At 44.6% G+C, this 8500-nt stretch overlaps 1 long non-coding RNA gene across 1 annotated transcript; it reads left to right on the top strand.

Annotated features, from left to right (window-relative positions):
* The first annotated feature begins 1294 nt into the window (after positions 1-1294).
* Positions 1295-8294, top strand: LOC148686978 (uncharacterized). Its single transcript, XR_015948288.1, has 3 exons — positions 1295-1345; positions 3287-3503; positions 6357-8294. It is a non-coding gene; the product is annotated as an uncharacterized LOC148686978 (long non-coding RNA).
* The last annotated feature ends 206 nt before the right edge of the window (positions 8295-8500 follow it).

Below are 8500 nucleotides of genomic sequence, written 5' to 3'. Positions count from 1 at the left end.
TAACAGAAATATCTGAGTATTTCACAAGGTTGCGTTCTGCGACCTCTGGTCTTTGGGAGTGTAGAGCTCCCAAAATTCCTCCCTTTCTTTCTCCCCACCCCCCAGGGCAGAGCTGAAGAGAGGGGTCTCCCCTGCAAGAAACTGGACCACCTGAGTGTTCAGGGCATGTCAGGAAGTAGGAAGCCAATAGTCAGGGATGATAAGAGTTGCAGTCAAGCAACAAGTGGAGGGCCATAGGTCCCTCACCCCTGTTCTAAGGGGCCAGGGCCTTATTTTGCTGTGCCTACCGCTTCCCAACTGAGGACCCTCTCGGTCCACATGGGACACTGATTCTCCTTTATAAACAGATTGCATTAAAATCGGTGCCAAGCAGAACACAGAGCAAAACATTGCCCACTGTACATTTTGGCATGGTATTATGGTACGAAAAGTGATGTTTGGCAATATGCAAGTATGAACTGAAAAAGAGAAAGTGATTAAGGAAGCGTAAAATATAGATGTGGGCAGAAAATGGCACTGTTAACTACTCACTATTGACTGACACTAGCCCCTGGTATTACATGTGATACCAGGGCACTGGGCAACAAGATTGGGAAAGAGAAAAGTAGCCCTTCTGATTACTTGCACAGTTTATGGCAGGCATCCCCAAACTTTGGCCCTCCAGATGTTTTGGACTACAATTCCCATCTTCCCTGACCACTGGTCCTGTTAGCTAGGGATCATGGGAGTTGTAGGCCAAAACATCTGGAGGGCTGCAGTTTGGGGATGCCTGGTTTATGGTTTTGCACACAAAAAGAGTACAGAATGTAGGGGGAAGCCGCTATTCAAAGCATCATATCTCAAATTTGCATTACGCAGGAATCAACATTTTCCATTTGAAAGTCTGTGAATCTGTTTGAGGACAAGGCAAAATGATGGTCTGATGTTGCCCCTTTGGGTGATATGTCCCCACCTAGTTTCAAGAAACTGACATTTGCATGATCCACCCTTTGCAATGGACAGGGTGCCTCCTGGCTCTGGCAGGTATAAATCTTTGGGACGCTGAACCCTCCGTGTCATACGAATTCACTTCACTGATGCTTAACAAACACGGAGATTTTCTTTTTCCAGCTAATGCGCTCGCGCCTAAAATGTTACATGCCAGTTCTTTTCTTAGACTCTCAGTATTGTAAGACCTGTTCAATGGTGTATTTGAAGCAGCTAATTTCCTGGCTCGCAGTCAGCCCTAACAAGTCTCAATCTGTATCCAAGCAACAGAGTCTGTAAACATTTCATATGTCTTACCCTCCCATCTGCAAAGAACAGAGCAGGAGAAGACATTCCAGCAACTGCACGGCTTGCATGGGTAGGAGTGCCAAGGCAGGGGAGAATGGGGGGGGCAGAACCCAAAGGAGGGTGCTTATTTTATTTTAAAAAGCAAACAAGAAATCTTGAGGTTCACTAAATTTCCCCCTCCCCACCGACCCACCCATATTAGCCCTGTATGACTTTGGCTGGTGCAAAATCTACCTGATGTGACAAAGGTATTTGCACTGTTGATAAACCTGGTTGGAATGCAAGCTCAGATTGAAGTTACTTTTACTTCACTGCTCCTGTTGCTTTTCATTTCTAGTTGGAAAGCATCTTGGAAAACTTTGAGGCTTCCACTGTATTCCTTGAACTGAAGTGGTCCAGGGAAAGGTATTCTCACATTATTAATTAAAGGCCGGGTGCTCAGTTAAGCTCTGTTGTAAATACAGGGCTCTTGTTTTGTTCCCAATGGTTTCCATGGGGCTCACACAGGAGAGCTATTTCACTCATAGACTAGAGAGGAGGGAATCTGTCCCTTCTGGCTCCTCTCAGTTTCTCATTTTCCCAATCTTAAATTCAGTCGCTTACTGTTCCACATCACTTTGTGCTACCCTGAGTTCCTTCAGTAGGAAGCAGAGAATATTAATTGAAACAACAACAATTTTTACAGTCCTCATGAAAATCCACCAGCATTTTTAGTGCACATTTCTCCTAATATACACATTTTTGCATGCAATTTCACCTAATGTATACATTGTTACAAAGCAATTTCCCCTAATATAATATGTGATTTTCACTAATATATGCATTTTTACTGCACGTTTTGCTGTAGTGTATGCTGGAGAACTGCCTTGAGAAATCTGGAGAAGGATTGCTGTGTTGTTTTGGGAAGTGCGAATTAGGTAAAGGTAAAGGGACCCCTGACCATTAGGTCCAGTCGTGACCGACTCTGGGGTTGTGGTGCTCATCTCACTTTACTGGCCGAGGGAGCCAGCGTACAGCTTCTGGGTCATGTGGCCAGCATGACTACGCCGCTTCTGGCAAACCAGAGCAGCGGACGGAAATGCTGTTTACCTTCCCGCCGGAGCGGTACCTATTTATCTACTTGTACTTTGACGTGCTTTCAAACTGCTAGGTTGGCAGGAGCTGGGACAGAGCAATGGGAGCTCACCCCATCACGGGGATTCGAACCGCCGACCTTCTGATCGACATGCTCTAGGCTCTGTGGTTTAGACCAGTGCTCCCCAACCTTTTTATCGCCGCGGACCAGTCGACGTTTGATAATTTTATCGCGGCCCGCTGAGGGGGGGGGGAAACGTTGATTGTTTATATTTTATTTAGATTGTTTTGATTTAATAATTTTAATTTAATTGTATTTAAATGTTCCTTGGGCGGCCCGGTACCAATTGATCCACGGACCGGGACCGGTCCGTGGCCCGGGGGTTGAAGACCACTGGTTTAGACTACAGCGCCACCTGCGTCAAATTAGGTAGGTTTGCACAAAATGAGTCAAAGTCCTCCTCCATCTTTAGTGAAGACTGGGGGAGGCCATCTTTATATTTTGTGTGCAAAGAGAATGAGTTTCTCCTCGGCAGATTTGGTTCACATTGATTACAAATCATTCCCTCGGCTTCCAGTGTTCAGTCTGTGTGAGTGTTATGTAGCTAGACAGCATCACTCATGCAGGCTTGGGGAAAGCCCGAGATTTGCAGAAGTCGAAAAATCCACAGCAGAGGAAAACTCTACCGGTTAGTAGGGAGGAGAACCCTTAGAATAGCCCAATGAGGACTGAGCATGCTCAGCAGCTACAGAATGTGGATTAACTGTTGAGTAGGGGTAAAGGAACCAAAAACCTCTGAGAGGGGGAATGGAATGGAGTGCCTGGAACCCTGAATAGAGTGTTATCCATGCTGCAACATTTTGTTGCAGGTCCTACCCGACTTTTGTTTTTTAGTCTCCTTCTCCATGTCTCTTTCTTTTCACTCCTGGTTTAAAGGTACAAAAGGTGAAGTACTCCTGGACGGTTAAGTCCAGTCAAAGGTGACTATGAGGTTGCAGTGCTCATCTCACTTTCAGGCCGAGGGAGCCAGCATTTGTCCACAGACAGCTTTCTGGGTCATGTGGCCAGCGTGACTAAACCGCTTCTGGCGCAACGGGACACCGTGAAGGAAACCAGAGTGCACGGAAACGCCGTTTACCTTCCTGCCGCAGTGGTACTTATTTATCTACTTGCACTGGCATGCTTTTGAACTGCTAGGTTGGCAGGAACTGGGATCGAGCAACGGGAGCTCACCCTGTCGCGGAGATTTGAACCGCTGACCTTCTGATCGGCAAACCGAAGAGGTTCAGTGGTTTAGGCCACAGCGCCACCAGACACATGGGTCCAGCTTGCTTTCTCCACTAGCCTTCTAGAACAATATTGTAAATGATGAAAGACATTTCTTTCACATTTTAGGCACTCACATAATACTGGAACAACACAATTGTACTATTGGGGGGGGGGTGAGAGAAACCGGCAAGTGAGGGCACATTTATGCCCACCCCCAATGGACAACTCACGACATTCCTGTTTCACCTGCATCTTTGTTGTGTAGCAAGCTGAAGTTATGGATATTTGCCCAACTCAGGTTAGGTACGGAACTGGGTTGAAGACACGATCCCAAAATGCTTGTTGGAAACACAATCTCTAAATTATAGGGAAATCAGGGCCAAATTAAATGCACATAATTAGCAATTGCACATGTGAATTTTTGAAAGTAAATAGCAAGTGCGGAACCCTAATCTGGTCTGAGAACCAGCCCAAGCGTAGAGGTGGGGGCATGGGAATTTAAACATCACTGCACTTCTACGCGGTGGAGGTCCATTGACACAGATGATAGCTTTTATTCTAATAGCAAACCTAAGTTCCACTCTAAATCATGAGCAGCAGTGGAAGGCAAGGGTTAAATCACACACACACACACACACACACACACACACCGCTCTACTAAGGTACGAATCTAGATCAACACCTGAGCTTGCTCTTGTAGACTTATTCAAAAGTAACAGCGTAAAATCGTTTAGTATGACCCCACGTACTTCGTTTTATCATTAAAAAAAGCTACCGGCAGAGAAAGGAATGAAAGTGGCTGATCCGCAAAGATATTCTCATTTATTTTCCTCTCCTCCATTCTTCTCGCCTCCTTTTGCTGACTCAGAAATGTGCAGAGCAGGAGAGCAAGCAGCACAGAGCGACTAACCCTCTCCTCCTCCTCCTCCTCCTCCTCCTCCTCCTCCTCCTCCTCCTCCTCCTCCTCCTCCTCCTCCTCCTCCACTGACAGAAACCAATTACTCTGGGTCTCCTCAGAGCATGCTTCTACCTCTTCCTCACTAAGGCAGGGCATTGTGTTCCCTGTTTATGTTGCATCACAGAAAACACAGCTGGGAGACCGGCAAACTCTTTTAATTTCTCTCGCTCCAAGGAAAGTTAATTATCCCCCTTCTAGGATTTAATGAGGGGAAACACATCTTTTGCTGACAGGGCAGGGCTGCAGAAGTTCGGGCTTGTGTGTATTTGTGCGTTTTCTCTCTGTGGTGCCAATTTAACCCACCCCAAATGTGTGTGTGTGTGTGTTTAATAGAAACAAGGGAGGGAAGGACATTGTCAGTGCTTGGGGGGAGGGGGGGAACAGAACACAAAAGCAACAACAGTTAACACAACACAGTGCCTTTCCAAAGTTTGAGACGCTTTGGTTTCGTAACTGGTTTCGAAATGTTAAATACCATTACTGCAGGCTGAACTCCAGGGCCGGCCCTACCATTAGGCAGAGTGAGGTGGCAGCAGCTGTGCATGATATATTTACCTGCCCCACCTCTCAGCCGGTCTGCTGCCTTCAGGCACAGTGGAAGACGCTGTCCCATGTGGACCTTGCATTTAGAGCACTATTATACCACTTAATTTTTATTTTATTTTTTTAAATCATTTTATTAGTTTTCCAATAAGAACATCCAATTAACAAATCCATCAAATCATAATCCAATTAAAAATAATAAAAAATAGCCAAATTACCATCCAAATTATTAATTATTTTAAAAAAATTGGGCTTCCCGTAGTCTGGACCTCTGAAGTATATCTCCAATATTTTAATTTCTGCCTTCTTCTTCTTGTTCTCATATTTTCCACATTCTGATCTTGACACTTTAAAGTTCCCCATCCCTGGCTGTGCGATTCTCAATCATGTAAAAAAATCACATATCCTTTCATTCATCGGGTACAACTTTATTTGTGTATATATTTTTTCAACTGTCTATTTGCCATCGCAGCTTTTCCTGACTTCATTCCAATATTCCAATCCGGGCTGTTGTCCAAGCCTGTCATTTGAAGTTTAATGATGCAGTAACTCCCAAGTTGTTAAATTGTTTATGTTCATGATAATTCCCCAATGTTAATTTGTTAAGCATACTGTTTGCAATATTGCAATGTAAATGAACGGTATTCCACAGATATAAGTCATTTGGGGATCAATCAACTTTCCCGGAGACCATACAACCCCCCCCCCTCTGGGCCCTAGAAGGGGGGTTGCTAGACATCCATTTAGCCTTCTCTCTCGCTCATAATGAAGAAATTCTGCAAACAGATGCACTGTATGTTGTCCCAAATTGTTATCTCAAGTCATTATAAAGTCAGCTAGCAAGTATTTCCCACTTCCCTCGAAAAAGGGAGAAATTCTCATTTTTCTGTGCTGGGTCATACTAACAAGCGCCATCTTGTTTCTTCTTTTAACTTTATCAAGTCTAAGTAAAGCTGTGCAGTTGAATACTTAATTATAAATAAAAGTACATCTGTACTCCTTTTTTAAAGGTTTCTTAATGAGGCTTGGCATAGAAAAACAATTGTAGGTATAGAAAAGAAGAAAAAAGAACATACCAATCAATCACCTCCGTAAATCCAAACACCATGATGAGAATCTCTTTGAAGTCCCAGCTTAAACACCAGGGACTGTGCAATTCTGCAGATTTTTTTCTCAGTCTTCTTCGGTCCAGACTATGTCTGTTTATTGTCCAAATCTAATTATTTTATCAAACAGATATTTCCGGCTTGTGAGAGTGAATTCAGAGAGTGCGAGCCGTGCTGTGCTCTGGGACCCAGCGCCCTGCCGCTTGCACCTTGATGCCAGCTGACAATCTTGGACGATCTGTGGGTCTACGAGACAGTCCTCCTCCACCCTGGGGAGTCTGAGAGGGCTAATTACCCCCATATCAACCCTGAATTACCGGCACGGCTGAGGTCCGACCGTGTGGGAGTCAGTCATTTCCCACCGCCGGAAACAGGAAGCCCTGTTATACCACTTTAAAGGTTATGGCTTCCCCCCCAAAATCCTGAGGATTCTTTATTCAAAACACTATTCCACTGAATTACATCTGTATTGAGGGGAACAGGGGTCTCATCCAGCTTAACAAACTACACTCTCCAGGATTCTTGGGGGGAATCCATGCCTGTTTAAAAGTGGTATAAGAGTGCTTTAAGTGTAAGGTGCAGATATGACCACTGTCTAATGAAGATACGGCTGCTAGTCTGATCAGCTTTTGCACATGGAAACAAAAATAAATTTAGTGTGTATCCAACTAGAGCCCAATCTGTACTATACATTTAAAACAGTACTGTATCACTTCAGACAGTAGTGGCTTCCCTCAATGAATTCTGGGAAGTGTCAGGGCCGACCCTATAGCCAGGCCGGGTGGTGCAGGGCACCAGGGCGCAGTGCCGCCAGGGCTCCACGCAGCTGCGCCCGCCCGCCGCGCAGCTCCACCTGCCCGCCGCGCTGGGAAACGGGGCGGATCTGTCGCACCATGGCGTCAGGGCGCCAAATATACTTAAGACGGCCCTGGAAAGTGTAGTTTGTCAAGGGTGCTGAAAGTCATTAGGAAGCCCCTTTTCCCCTCCGAGAGTTACAATTCCCATGGTGGTTTAACAACCAACCTCTCTCACTCTAGAACTACAGCTCTGTGAAGGGAATAGCGGTATCCTAACAACTCCAAGCATCCTTAACAAATGACAGTTTCCAAGATTCTTTGAGGGAAGTTGTGGTGGTTTAAAGTGGGATGCTGCTGCTTGAAATGCAAAGGTCATAGCTGTCAAGTTTTCCCTTTTTTAAAGGAAAATTCCCTTATGCTGAATAGGCTTCCTCGCGAGAAAAGGGAAAACTTGACAGGTATGAAAGGTGCAGGTGTGACCAGTGTCAAATTGAGATTCAGCTTCTAGTATGGTCAGCTTCTGCACATGGGGAGGTACTCTTTCAACTCAGGCAGCAAAATGTCTTGGGCGGGGCCTGACAGTCGTTTTGTTAATTCACTGATACTTCATTTGGTGCCAGCAAATATTAACAGATGGTGTAGAGATGGAAAGGCACATGTCTACTTTTTTGAAGCCTCTGGGGCTCTCATATTCTCCTCGTAACAAAAGTAACCAGAAAAGAAAACAGCTGTCAGTTTCTTCTAACAATAACTGGTAGCCTTTCTTTATTTAATTTTAAGTCATCTCTCTTGCGCTGTAATCTGTAATTATACAGATGTGTTTAAAATGAATTGATTAATTGGTCAAAAGGCAAATAATTAATCAACAAAATGATCTTTCGTCAATTGACAGCTTAAGTAATTATGTTTTCCAGCAGCAACAGAAGGCTATCTGTGTAATTTCAAGATGCAGAGGTCTTATCTACAAGGCTGCCAGCTTTTTAGTGGCTGTCAAACCTAAATTCAGTTTGTGATTTCTCACTAGCATTGTCCCTTTATCATCAAACCAGAAAAGGCTTCACTCCTAAATATCTGCATAGCAATCTGCTGCTAAAGGCACAACAATTCCAGTAGAAAGGCTGGCAACTCTATCTAATAAGAGTGGTTTGAGCTTGACTCACTTTCTGCTTGAATTTTAAGCTCTTTCCTGTGGAGTCCCTGTTTCTGAAACTATTTTCTGTCTCAGTGTTCCAGGTCTGTAAAATGGGTAGGCATTAAATTCCTTGACTTGACTCAAGTCAGAGTATTTTCTGGAATCTTAGGGGAATCCCAAGGGCAAAGCCTCCTACCGTAGTTGTGCCAGGGGTCAGCAAACTTTTTCAGCAGGGGGCCGGTCCACTGTCCCTCAGACCTTGTGGAGGGCCGGACTATATTTTTTGGGGAAAATATGAATGAATTCCTATGCTCCACAAATAACCCAGAGATGCATTTTAAACAA

Source organism: Zootoca vivipara, chromosome 2 (assembly GCF_965207765.1).
Source record: "Zootoca vivipara chromosome 2, rZooViv2.hap1.1, whole genome shotgun sequence".
NCBI classification, from domain to species: Eukaryota; Metazoa; Chordata; class Lepidosauria; order Squamata; family Lacertidae; genus Zootoca; species Zootoca vivipara.
This window is presented reverse-complemented; position numbering and strand designations above follow the sequence as displayed.